Below are 14,582 nucleotides of genomic sequence, written 5' to 3'. Positions count from 1 at the left end.
AGGGTAATAGCGCATCCGTTTTGAACCCGTTTTTTTTCTAACTGGTTGTCAGGTTCCACTTTCCTCGACCTTGCAGAAACTTTAAGCTCAAGCCCCTCTCCTTGCCCTTCATCAGTCAAATGTCATCTTTAATTTATTCTGACACTGGAGCCTTTTGTTTGAAAAGCTGTGATCACACAAAAACTATTACCTTACTTGTTTTGGACATGATTCACTATCTCCAAAGAAAATAGACAATAAAAATATTAGTGTGAACTTTTGCAAAACACCTATTTTAAACTCTGCTCTCAGTACTTACCAAATCAAAGTTTATATGGAAAATTTATACTTCAGTGTACAAATCACCTTGCACTTTAACTGGACAACTAATTAAATCATAAGTGGAAAAGAGAGCTACATGATCTGCAAAGCTAGAAAAAACAATTGACTCTTTATGACCGTCATCTTTCATTTTATGTAGGTAGTTGTTCATTATAATGTTAACCAGACCAGAAGATCAGTGCTACTTGAAGCATAACTTTAAACAAAAAATATAGTTCTTCTGCAAATTTTATATCTTCTCTCCAAAACAACCTGCTAAAAAAAAAAAAGTTCAAAAATGTAAATACCAAGTTTATGCAGGTTTAATTTATTAAATCATCCAAATGTCATCTTGAACGTATGTGGCATGCACAACAAGACAGCCTAACTGGAGAGCAAACATAAAAAAAAGTGATATTTTATGTATTTTTCTGCTGCTATGAAAAGGTGGAATACTAATCAAAGGCCTGTATTTTTTCCTACTGCATTTTAATGCCATTCTTTTTTCTCTATGATTGTTTCGTAAGATGATCTACAAATAAAAGAAAAATATGTTTGCAAGTTAAGTACTCTGGGCCCTTGCTAAATTCTTTAGGTTTTCTTTGTATTTCTTGGTTTTTATTTTATATATTTACTCTTTTAAATTATGAAATTATCTCATCTGTTCTTTTTGTTTTACAGCAGGTAGCACACAGAGATTAGAAAACAAGCAGGTAGGTGGATACTTTCACGAGTTCTGCATGTACTCTGTTGTATACTCTAGTACTGGTCCTAGTTATTCTGGAATTAGAGACTGCAACAGTATATCATACTAGCTGAGTTACATAAACACCGAATCATTTGCTGTAATTCTTCTTTAGTCTTTAGTAACAAAACTTTTGTTTCACTCTATCTGCTAAGTTCTCTTCTATCTGAAGAAGTCTTTCTGGCTTCTGCTAATATCCTTTCTCTTACTTGTCATTGTCGTGGAAGAAACAACGCACTTAAGAAAGATACCACAATATACTTTATTAATAAAGTTATTATAAATTAATGCAATGGTAAATGTTACCATGGTTTAACAAGATTTCCTGGCAAGGTACACTTGTTTATTTACTGAATAGATAACAGAGTCAAATCAAACTCTCAGGGAGATGATCTCTTTGAGTCACAATACTCAGAAACAACCCACTTGACTTCTAAATTCCTTCTCATAGAGAAGCCTCGGTGCAGGTGGAACTGTACTTCATCCCAGATTCGATCAATGTTTTCTGTCTAAAGGAGTACATATGCACAATCAATCCTTTGTATCACTTAGCTAAAATTTTAGAGATTATCATGCCATAATAACTTACTGAGAATGTATTGTGTCTCGAGGAGTAACCTTGAGAGATGTCCCTACTCAAGGGGAGATCCTAGTGTGCAAGAGAGTTTAGCAGGTTCTGGACTGTCTACTACTTATGGAGTAAGGTGATTAGCTTGTAATCATATATGCATGCCAACAAGATGTGTGGGACACCCTTCCAGACAGCCCTTGGGTACTGTGTTTCTATTTATCCCTCAAAGTCCACAGTAAGCTGGATGCAGCCGTCATCCATTGTGGTGGTTGTAATGGCTTGCAGCTGGTTGTGACGGTCGTGTGTGGAAGCAACACCCCCACAGTCCTAGACAGCGACATCCATTTGTTTTTCTTATTGCTTCCCTATTCCTAGCATTTATTTTCACCTTGTCCCTAACTTTGAAAGGTGGAAAGCACACAGCTAGACATTGATTGTCACCTTTTAATTCTGACCCACTTGTTCTCACCCGGAACTCTCACACTGCACCAATTTCATCGTTACAGTATAAATTATTTTTAATAGTAATCTTTACTGCAAAACTGTGCTATCTGAAAGTAATTACAGGTAATTCAAAGAAGGCAGGCACAGGGGGTTAAACTTAGGTAAAAGCCAAACTACTATCTGTTTGTTCACTATGCCTTCACCAGAAAGAGGGGATGAAATAGTTAAAACAGGAACAATAAAGCTCTTGGGTTGAGATAAAGACAGGAAGGTTCCTCACTGGGACTTGACTTGGGGAAAATTAATTTATTACCAATTAAAATAAATATTTACAGGTAGTGGGAAACAACACAACAGATATCACACATCAGACAAATAAAAACATATTTCTTCACCCCATTCCCAGGCTCAGCTTTATCTCTTCACTCCTGACTCTACCTCCTGTCCCAAGAGGGGCACAGGGGGGTGGGGAATGGGGAGCCTTCATAACAGCTCCTCTCTGGAGGTCCTTCCTCCTCACATTTTTCCCTGCTTCAGCATGGGTCTTTCCCAGGGGCTGCAGGGGAACACCCACCCCACCAGGGTCCCTGCTGGAGCCGCAGTGCCATCACTGCCGGGGTCTCTCCTCCTCTCCTGCCCTCCTCCCTCTCTGCCCTCGGGGCTCTCAGGGTTGTTTCTCACCCCGTTCCCCTCCCTCAGCCCTGGCTGCTGGGCAGCGTTTTTTGCCCTCCCTTGCCCAGGCTTTCCCCGGGACTCTCTCCCGCCCGCCCGTGGCTGAGGGGCTCAGCCGTGCCCTGCGCTGGGGCCGCTGGAGCCACTGGAACCGGCGGGGTCCGGGCGAGGCAACCCCACACAAGGGCCGCCTCACCCCGGCAGAAATCCACCACCACCATTTGGGCTTGTAAACCCCATATAGAAGGCAGAGGAGGAAGGAAGTCAACAACTGATTATATCAACACTTTTTTTAAACTAAATTGTACCTTTTTAATTTCAAAACATGAAATCTAACAGGCATGCACAGCTCCCTTAAGACAGTTTTGCGAACATTTCAGCAGCTGACGAGCAAATATTGAGATGGAGAGTTATCTACATATGTCAAAAATAGTGTAGATCTTTTTCTACTAGATAGCTAATAAAAATCAATACATCATGTCTGTTCTGTACTACAGAAAGGGGATCTCAGTCCTTTAAACCATAATGATGATCAAAAAAAAGGAAAGCTTGAAAAGTATGAAAAGGACAGGAGCAGAAGATTGACAAAATGATATTTTATGACCTACCTAGTTGAATAATCTTCTTTGGATGAAATATCTTTCCAGATTAATATCACAAAAGAAACATCCTTCCTAAGAAGAATCAAAGGTTTTTGCGGAATGTATGAGAAAAAGAATATTTTATTTGAAAAAATATATATATACACAAAATAAAGGTCATTCATATTAAAAAGAAGCCTCAATGCCTATTCAGTGAGAAAATCTGTCTTTATTATATGTAAACATATAAGAATTCTTATTCTATTCTTGTTAAATCATAAACTTTTTTAAGAGGAACAGTGTAAACAGAAACTTTACTTAACATTGCTGTGCTTTTTTTTTTTTCCAGCCTCCTTTTTAATTTAAATAATTGGCTCCTGATACCCTTTGCTCCTAAAAGTTTTTTTTGTTTCTTTTTGGCCTTTAAATGGTTTAATTTTGAACTGCATATGTTTCCCTTTAAATACATCTACTGTTGGGTTTCCAATGTATTCAAAAAAGATAATTTATCCACCTCTTTTCTTCCAAAAATTATTTTCTGAAGTACTTTCTGTGTTGGGATAATTTGAAAAGTGACTTTGCATAAATTATATGAAAATCATCTAGTCTTTCCTGAAGTCTGAATGTATTTGAAACATGGGCCTTGTAAATTGGCACTATATGATAATTAGGGCATGAAGTTCTACATTGTGTATAACTTGGCTACTTTTATCAACATAAACTTTGAATGATTTATATCTAGTACTAGTAGCAGCTGGGAATTACATTCATTTATATTTGGAGGCAATTCCCAGCCAGCGTTAGTGCTAAAAGTGCTTCAGACAGAGTGGGAGCTATTAAACTTAGTGGTTTCTGTTTAAATAGTCAGATTTCAAGTTACACTGTTATCCTGAATTTCATTGAGGTAAATATTGAGCAAGGTTAAATTCTAGTAATGTTTGACAGGACCTACTGTGAATCAATTTTTCTCCTAATTAATTAAGATGACTATGACTGAGTTTGATTAATCCAGATGAATCGAATTTCTGAAAGTCTTTCAGTGAGATCCATCATCACAGATTTTTAAAGATATTACGGAATAATTTTGCGTAAATAAATAACAGGTTAAAAGACAAGAAGTAGAGAGTACAAGCATATGTTTGTTTGGTGTTTTAGAGTGGATGGAGACCACTAGGAAAATCCTGAAGGTGTCTGTGCTGGGACTAATGCTGTTTAATCCATTCAGACATAATGTGAAAAAAGAGGTTAAGAATGAGATGGTACTAACATTACTAAGTTGTTTTGTTCAGTGCAGATAGAGGGGCCAGCGTGAAGAACTGCAGAAGGATCTTGCTAGGTGGGATGATCAGAGATTGGAATAATATGGAATTGAATAGGGACAAAAGTAACCTGAAACTCTGCAATCTATCCTAACCATGTACCTGAAATATTGTTCTAAGCTGACAGTTATCAGACAGAATGAAATCTGTGGGTTTTAAAAGATAACATCATGAAAATATCAGCTCAATGCTCCTTATTGGTCAGAAAAAAAAAATCAAATGTTCAGAGTTATTGGTATAGAAAGAGAAATTTGAGAGCAACATTGCGCTGTTACACTATCATATAAATCCACGCTATTACAATATTGTGAATTCAGTTTACTGTTCTGTCCATCCTCATTCTAAAAATAATATAATAGGACTAGAAAAGGTCATTAACAACAATCAAAGTACAAGGCTTCTGCATAAAAAATGAGTAAGTAGATGACTATTGCTCACCCTGGACAAGAGATGGAAACTATGACAGAGGCCTTTAAAAATATAAGTGGCACACGGGAGGTGAATTGGGCTTTACTGTTTGTTAAGTGAACCGGAGGCGTCAAATCAAGCTGGCTGGAAGCGGCTTCAAAATACTTCACAGAACTATGGTTCTTCTGTCAAAAGATGTTAGAGTAGTGGAGCTCTGCCAGCAGGATGCTACAAATGGCATCCAGGTGGCCCAGGAAGCTTCACAGAAGAGAAGCCTGCAAGGAACTATGACATAGCAAAAATTCTTCCTCTTACATGGAAGGTTCCTCAGGTAAAAATTGCTTAAGGACAGGAAGGTTCCCAAAGACTTTTGCCCTCTTATGTAATAATTTGTTTTGGAACACCGTCAGTAACCAATTAGTAAGGAAACACCTTTATTTTTTGTGTCTTACAGTCTTAGAGGAATGTTATCTATTGACATTTTGCCTCTGCAAGACTACTGCTTTTCCAAGTGTACAGGAAAGAGACTGATTATAGTAAATGTTTGTAGCAGCATGAAAATGTGAACTTTTCCATCTTATGAGTGAAAAGTTATTTTAAATTAAGTTTCTGAACCTAAATAAGGTGGCTCTTTTGAAACTGTTATAGTTTAACCCTGCTACGCAACTCAGCACCACATAGTCAAAGTAACTCATATGCTTAAGCTGATTTAATTCCAAGTTGAACATCAGACTGCTGGCATCATGATGTGTCTGCATAATTACAAATATATTTATTGTTATGCTCTATGGTATCCTGACTGCTACATCTATAATATATGCTGAGAACATTTTAAGCTAGAACACCAATAATTCAACACAAAGAAAACAAAATTTTCATGAGGAAACCAAAATCTACTTGTATGTAGTGGTACCCACACAATTAGATCTACAGTTTTTGATCAACATCCAGTCAAATAGGTATTAAAAGGCACCTGAACAGCAACAATAAAAAAAGAGTAGTTCCATATTGAAAAGGCTACCAAATTTCCGTGCCTGATTGCATTATTTTTCACTTCATTTTAGGTACAGAAGATGCAGTGTTGATCAAGAAAATGCTCTTGAAAACTTTTACTGAAAGATACTTCTATAGGATATAAATTGATGAAGCGAGGTTGGGCTGTCAATAAACAAAGCTAAAATTCAATTCAGTCATAATCACCAACTTTGTGTATAATGCACCATATAATAGATGAATGATGAGGAATTGTCATGCAGATACAATTTTACTGCTCAGCTTGGAGAAAGAAACAAAAGGAGACAATATTTTAAGTGGAAAATACTCTCTGTTTTAAATGGGAAAGAAGATTGATTTTATTAGGCAGTTTAGTAATATACAATTTCAATATCTCTAAGCAGTGCAAACAAAGAAAGAAGTCTAATTTTGTTTCTATTTTAATCTGTTTTGATTTTTTTTAAAAGATATGCTGACTCTTTAAAGTTTGATACAATCTTCAGATAATGTAGGAGCCAAAACCCAGCTGTCAGCAGAAAGGAGCTTGGTGGGTCAATGCGGTAAACCTTGGGCAACAGAGGCTGAGAGAAATCCCTTAATCTAAAGGACTAGACATTCCTCACAAGACCTGCTGATGTACAACCATGTGGATTAACCTGGCTCCTGCAGCAGGATAAGGAAGGACTTTGAGATGAAGTTATCCAACCGCATTGAAACCCCTTTGTTTTCTTCCCCCCCCCCATTTAATCCTGGTTAAGAAAAATATTAATCAATTGTGTAACTGTAGTAGAAACCTGTGTAATCCTCTAGTTAACGTAAAGCCATCCCCTAATTAACATAGCTTGTCCTCCTCATTAACATGCCCAGCCCCCAAGACCCTTAAATTGCACTCGCGTATTCAATAAAGTATTCCAGTTTTTTGCCCCTATATCTGGGATTGTCTTAGCATTATTGGACCCTTAAAAGATAAGATTTTGAACAAAATAATTTTAAAATAATTAGAATTGGTATGTCTTTATTAAAAAAAAGAACCTGTAATTTAAATACATTAAGAGAAACTAATTACAAATATATTTTTCCTTATTCATTCTTGTGAAACACTACTAAGATCTAATTTCTGCTAGAATTAGAATTGGCATTTGTAACAACACAAGGTAAACAGAGTTTTGTAAGTAATTTTGGTTTTTTACAGTTCTTATATTAGTAGAAAACCATTTTTACCTTCATGTGGCTGTTTCATACAACAAATTCTGAAGTACCACTATGATCACTGATAGTTCATATTTCTGTTTAAGTAATCTGTGTACATATGTAACATAATTCCTTTCAAAAACGAAGCTTGCCACAGAACATGCCTAACTCCACATTTACTGTTACTCCCAGTTTGTCAGTCCCATCTTTAACTTTCCCTGCAAACATTTTTAGTGTCTATTTCAAAGCCAAACACCTTTTTTCACTGGAGACAGTGGCTTTGCCCAGCAACATACTGTGGTTAGTGATATATTTAGGAGAAGATAAAGAGAAACTCCAATGAACTAAAGCTAAATACATAGCTAATTTTTCTGTGTTCTTTTTTTTTTCTGTTTAGCTTTTACTGATCGTTAATAAAAACTCAAGATGTGTCCCTCTCTTTCCAACATCTGACTCACACATTAGAGTAACTAAGACAGGGAGTCAGAGCCAAACAGGGAAATTGCTGTTGGACATAGGCAGAAATGTTCACAAGTTCCTATCTTGACATAAGCAGACATAAACATTGTTTTCATAAACTCTTTTACACTTGGTATTGGAATTTGTAAATGCAGGTGATGGACTACCTGATCACAAGTAAATCTGCTCATAGGGACCCCTCCATCCTCATGTCCCTTGTGAAATCTTACTTCATATCAGCTGAAGCTCAGTCTTGATACTCAGTCAGAATCAAAGTACCAAAAGTACATTTGTGTCAAGCAGTAGGTATTCACCTCATACACAAAGAAGCAGATGTAAAATCTAAGAATTCACACAGGTGTTTTTATTGAGTGCATCCTTTTTTCTATTCACAACTGATCGCCTGTTTTTGCACTGGTACCTTCCATACTGTGTATCTTGTACCCCTCAGCCATGAGAGAAGAGATGAGAAATGGGACTATCTGAATGAAATCCATCCCTGGGGGCCTTTGCTGTAAAAACTATTAAAATGTAACTGCTGTAGCACTGGGAAAGAGGATTAAGAAAGACTGAGCTGTAAGATTTTCTCTTTCCTATCACTTTCACCACAGGTTAGCACAAAGGAAATGAATTTAAAATCAGTTGAAAAAATAATAAAAAACTAAAAACCCCAAACATATTTAAATAAATTGTGGGCTGTGAAGTACTACATTCTATTTTTTAAAATAAAATAGTAATTGAACTAAAACATTCTATATCCTAAAAGTGTCTTTTTTTTTTCACTAGATTTAACCTATCTTTCTTTAAACTGAATTATTTTCCATGTCACTGTACTGTCTCAAATGCCCTTTCCCTTTTTAATCGCCTATCTGTTACAATTGTATTTTTTCTTCATCTGATACTTACGGTACAATAAAAAGATATAACTAATTCCTACGTTTCTGTGAATATGATGTTCCCTGGAAAGAAACAAAAAAACCCAGGCAATCCACTAATTCATGTAGAGAAAGAGGTTGAGGGTCAGAGAAAGCATGAGGAATATGAGTTTGACCAAACTGCTATGATTTCCATTTAAATTGCTATATTTTCTGAAAGACATAGAAGATGACAACAAATCTTATATGTATTTTAGACAATGGCTCATTTCCTAAGCTGAGATAGGGTGCCAAAAATATAACACCAGTACAAATTTTCCTTATCTAGGGAAAGGCATGATCGATTATTTTTCCTGGTGGCATATATTCAAAGAGCACAACTCTGGATAACTTTGACAATCAAACTTTTTTTCCAAGCATAGCTGAAGCAAGCATATGGGACTGAAGTAAAATTGTAAAAATAATTCTAGCTGACACCACTCTGACTAGTGCAGCTTGTTTATCAGCATTACATGTGTTCTTTTAATTTGAGTTTGCTGTCACTATGAGACTCTGATGAGTTTAATTTTAATTATATACATGTAATAAAGATGCCTTTCTCTAGAATCTTCATCTCTGACAGAGATGCCTGTGTATTTTTTTCTTTTCTGTGCTTGGAAATAAATGATTAAATTAGGAGGACAGAAACATTAAGAATAATATTTTCTTTTTTGCATAATTCAATATTTATTCCCATTTCTCTTCCTCTGTTAGCACTTTAAAAATATGAATCCAGTGCTTCCGATTCCAGATGATCAGTTTTTTACTGTCTAGCTGATGACTAAGAGGATAGTCAACCCTTTTTTTTTTTCTTTTAAAGAATAGTATGGTCACCATATCAGTAGAGAAGGTGAATCTTTCTTTCTCTGTCTCTCCTCAGGTTTCTACTTGTACCTGATTCATTCTGACAAAATGACTTAATACAGTCACATTAAAAATATAATTTTATGTGTAACTGGGATTCAATACTGGATTCAAGACTGAAGCAAAGTCAATTTCCTTCCCTCCTTCCTTCCTTTCTTCCCACTTTTCTAAGATAAAACATTTTCCTCTGTGTTTTTTCCTGCATATTAGTGACTAGTTTGCTCTGTTTATGGTGGATGGTTGATCAGGAAAGAAATCTGATTTAGTTGGATTACACCCTCAATGTAACAGAAATTCACCTTCACAGAAATTCTTCATAATACTGCATTGTGCATAAGCTTTCTCAATGATCAAATGTTTGTCATCATTTAAGAGCAGTGAGTAGACTAAATGGACTCAGACACCAAAACACTTAAATGAGTGACGTATATGCAGTTTTTGGAGGCAATGATTTCCATGTTCCTCAAGGGAGTCATCATGAGGCAGAAAGAAAGTCAGGAAGTCAGGCCTGCCAACAGGTAGTATGCAGTGGGATCTGGATGCTGGGTATGTAGAGGACTCTGACCCTCTCCCCATGCTCTATCCTGAGTTCTTCTGCCTTCGATACCCTGGAGCCTCCCTCTGCTGACTGATGCAATTGGCTATGGGGTTGGATAGGGAATACTCAATTCCCCACTGGGACATGCATGTTCTGAAGGCACTTGACATTGACCAGGATGCAGCCTCTCCAAGATTCTTCATATCTCTGCAACTGTCCCAGGAATTGGGGGGTTGTGTATGCTGTAGGAGCTCCTCTCTCGTAAGGAATTGAGTTCCCTGTGCTGTAGGGTTAACAAGAGCTCACACGCTACTGCAGTTGTCAGCCATACCCAAGCCACCCAAACATCACAGTGCTGCAGTTCTAGGCTAAAGATGTTGTGGATAAGTTTATGGCATTGCCACTACCTTAAATATTTCTGCAACTTGTGTTGTGGACATATCTACTTTCCTATATTGGGTTCATTAAAACATTTGGTCTTATTAAAAAAAAATACATGGATAGGACAGCTAAAATTAATTCCTTTAGAAGTTCATTCTACATGAATTTAGTTATTTCTTTCAGTGGTTCACACATATATCACACATACTCTGTTTACAAAGCTTAGCGGTGAAGTCTTGAGAGAAAATACTCTTATTTCCTTCCAGTTTTCTGTTCACCAATTCCTTTGATCTTTGAAACACTTTGTCTCCCTTTCTTTTTGATGTCACCTGAAGAAGGAGGCAGATCAAAGAAATGTCAGAAGTGTTGGAGAATTGACTAAGCAGTAGATCAGCTGTGATAGGAGAGTAATATTAGCTTTAATCAATTAATAGTATATACCAGACACTTTCTGCTGCTGATATAATGATTTAAATGAAGGGGATATGAAAGATTGGGCTTCTGGCTAAGCAGGAGTGATCTAGTTGTTAGTCATAGCTCTTTAACACCACCCAAGAAGATTTAATGGAAGTATCAGCTACTTTAAAGTATGTATCTTCTTGTGCAAAGGATAGGTTTGAGTTTAAGGATAATTTGGAACTGCATTATAGAGGGTTTAAGTAATTTTTGTGGCTGGGAGGAGCACAAAGCCATTAAAATTAAAACTACCTAAAGTTACTAGATAGGATATATTCAATAAGAAAGAGGTGTAGACAGATGTAGTCACCCTTTAGGAATAATTTAACACAAGTAGTGGGTTGTGTTGACATGTTTCCATTTCACATCATTAGTTTAACAGCTATAAAGCAGAAAGGAACACATGGTAAACGTACTCTTTACTACCGTTATATTTTGGGGTACAGAACTCTCTTAAATCTGGATTTGCACAACTTTGCTTTCAAAAAGTTTTTGAATAGAAACACTTAGTGAAGGCTATAATGAAACTGTCACTTTGTGTTGGAATTAATTGGCAGAAGATACTAAATACATTTCCATTTTAAATCTGAGTCATTTTAATGTTGAATTAACTTTAGTTGAAACAGTAGAATCATTATAGAATTTCTTTTACACTGTGTTCAGATTCACATAGAAATTTAACCTTTATAAATATCACCATTTGAAGGGGGAGAAAGGTACTGAAACCACTAGGAAGTCGCAAAAAGACAGTCAACCTGCAGTGCTGTTTCATAATTGTTAATATTCGCCTGACAGTCAAACTTGGGATTCATAATTGGCTTTTCTTGATAAGACTCTGCTATGCAGAGAAAGAGAAGACATGGGTAATTAAACAGGTGAAGGAAGCTGCTTATTCGGTTGTCTGCAGTTTCAAGAAGTGAAACGCACACAGAGGAGAAACATTTTTCATTCATGTACTCTTCTCTGAAATAAAGATTAAATAATAATAAAAATAAAAAACAACTGAACAAACCACTGAAAGCCAAGATAGAGGGATTTGTCTGTATACAAAATACCTGACAAATAATATATGATTTCTAGAAAAAAGTCTATTTTTTAAGACTGTAAATAGATCGTGAATTTACATTACCATATTTAAAAGTCTAAACTAAACAAATAACTAAATATATGAAAAAATTAGTAATAACAGATAATGCTAAATATAAGCTTAAAAAATGAGAATGATAAAACATAAATTGCTATCTTTCAGTGGAGGTGATGAAGTTTGAAATTTTATTGTCTTTAGATAAACTACAATGTGCAGATCTGGATTTTGATTCAAAGAAATTTCAAATTAAAAAAAGAAAACATAACTCATCAGCTGCAATCTTGCAGGAAACTACTAGTGCAGCGTAGATGCATTTTACATAGAGCAAGCACATATTCATAGAAGAGTGGAAATATTCTTTCTTCATTTTATGTTAGCAAAGTTTGATTGTAACATTAAACATTCTATTTAGCAAATTTGAAAACACTTATATATTCTACTATCAGACTCTTAGTGGAATGGTTCTACTTGTGTTTTCAGGAGAATTTTGCTGACCAATAAAATAGTATTTCTAATTTATAAATATATTACCTCACATTTTCTTCCATTTTATAAAGATATGGAGATACAATAACTTATTAATTGTTCAAATCCACAAATTCCATACAAAAAAATTCCAAGATCATTTTGCTAACATTCTGTTTTCCAGCTTTTTTAAATTGTCAAAAGTTAACTGAATAAAACCATTAAAAATGACATTTATATTACTTTGCTGCTTTCAGTAAGAGATTGGACAAGATAACCTTCAGAGGTCTCTTCTAACTAAGGTTGTCCTATGAATCTATTATTCTTTCTCCCATCTTCTAAGCCAGTATTTTAAATAAAAATATATGCTAAAGGGATTTTACACTGGAATATTCACATGTAAAGTTGTTATGCATGTTACATTTTCAAAAATTTCTAAATATCTGTATAGTTCTTTCATATTAAACACTTCATAGGTACTGGTAAGTATTCTTTAAATGATGGGAGCATTACTACCTCTATCTGACAGATACAATTTTAGGTGAACAAGTAATGATTATTCTTAATTCCATGCCAGACTAGAACTAGACAATACCATGCAAAAGGAAAGGAAGGGAAACCTTAAGTACTTCAGGTTAAACAAAGTAAAAGTGTGTGCATGTGGGGGGAATTAGATACAGTCAGGGCATAGCTAGCTTAATAGCTGCTAGATGCACTAAGCCTACCATTGCCTTTGACTCAGGAGTTCATAACCTGATTGCTGGAAGCTTAGTGGTTTAAAACAGGAGAACAAACAGGTGTAAAGAACAAAGCTACTCTCTGACTGCTCCATTTTTAATTCTGTTTGTTCCATTTTGTCAGTGATGGACTTCTAATCTGGCACAGTATGGTTATATTGTTTTTATACTGTCAAAATGGTGTAATGGAAAAAAATAATAAGAGATACATTAAAAAAGAGTTTAGGTTCCACACGCAAGCTTTAGGTGAAATGACCAATTCTACGATCTCAAGAATTTCAAGCATCTTTACACTAAGTTTGATCCTGAGAGCTTCCAGATTCAGGAACTAGGAATTTTTCTTCTTAATTCCCTGTGAATAAACGAATGCAGTCCAATAAACAGTTTGAAAGTGGTGGTTGTTGCTTTCTTTCTGGAGGACTATGAGAAGGTGCCTCTTTATCTTCTTTTCCTTTGGTACAAAGAAATTCAGGTACACAGTATTCAGGTGTGCCCTGTCCAGAAGTCTGTTGGCTCTTTGTGGACAAGAAACATGTCACCTTTCCTGTGAAAGCTGTTTTACGATGCCGAAAAGAACTGACAGCTAATTAGTCTGGAAAAAAACCTGTGAGGCAGAGCACAACTGTGTAACGTTTCCAGCAGAACAAATCCAAGGTTACAAGTCCACACTGAGCATTATTTACACATTTTTCAATATTTGTAAGTATCTTTGAACTAGGGACTAGAATTTAGGTCTCTTTACTTGTGAATAAAAAAAATTAAAAAAATTTAAAGTTTATATTGAAACACCTTAGTATATTTCCTATTAACAAATTCCAGCTGGCTTTCCACTGGCTATATTGCTTCCAGATGACTGTGGAAGTGTCCAAAGTGTGTTGGCTGTGGTGACAACCTTTTATAGGTGCCTAGCACTGACTACTATCCTCTGGGAAACCTGGACACAGGACCTACAATTCTGGGAAGTTCATTTCTAGGAATTATGTTACATTTCCTTTGGGTGTCAGTCAGCGGTTAGAATAGTGTACCTTTAGGAACTAAATGCACAGTTACCAGGTTCATCTGCCGTATCTTAATCACACAACCATTCTTTACAATAAGCCAAAAACATATAAAGGCAACGAAATTACCTTAGCTCTCTTCATGTTTAAAAGGAGCAAAGAAATTTGCTAGAAACTTCTTAAATTTTAGGAGCAAATTATGTCACAGATGCCTACTTTAGGTATATGATTTAGATACAGGAATGGCTTTTCTTAGGATAACAATAGTTTTCTAACTGATTGCCTCATTCCACCTTCAGTGGCACACACCTCTGTTATAGGCCCATCTCATCTGCTGTGTCATCACAATTTTATAGTACAGAATGATGCATAAAATGATATTGTTTGGTTTATCAGTGCCCAAACTGATAGCAGAACATAATTGTTCGGATTGTGTAAACTGTAGCAATTCATCAGCTG

The 14,582-nt window shown here is 35.8% G+C and overlaps 1 long non-coding RNA gene across 1 annotated transcript; it reads right to left on the bottom strand.

Annotated features, from left to right (window-relative positions):
• Positions 1 to 443: 443 nt before the first annotated feature.
• LOC127476430 (uncharacterized) lies at positions 444 to 5,303 on the bottom strand. Its single transcript, XR_007906610.1, has 3 exons — positions 5,071 to 5,303; positions 3,341 to 3,406; positions 444 to 576 (listed from the first exon to the last, which is right to left on the bottom strand). It is a non-coding gene; the product is annotated as an uncharacterized LOC127476430 (long non-coding RNA).
• Between the last annotated feature and the right edge of the window lie 9,279 nt (positions 5,304 to 14,582).

This window comes from Manacus candei, unplaced genomic scaffold, assembly GCF_025592945.1.
Source record: "Manacus candei isolate 608988 ecotype Guabito, Panama unplaced genomic scaffold, ASM2559294v1 h1tg000049l, whole genome shotgun sequence".
Lineage (NCBI taxonomy): Eukaryota > Metazoa > Chordata > Aves > Passeriformes > Pipridae > Manacus > Manacus candei.
This window is presented reverse-complemented; position numbering and strand designations above follow the sequence as displayed.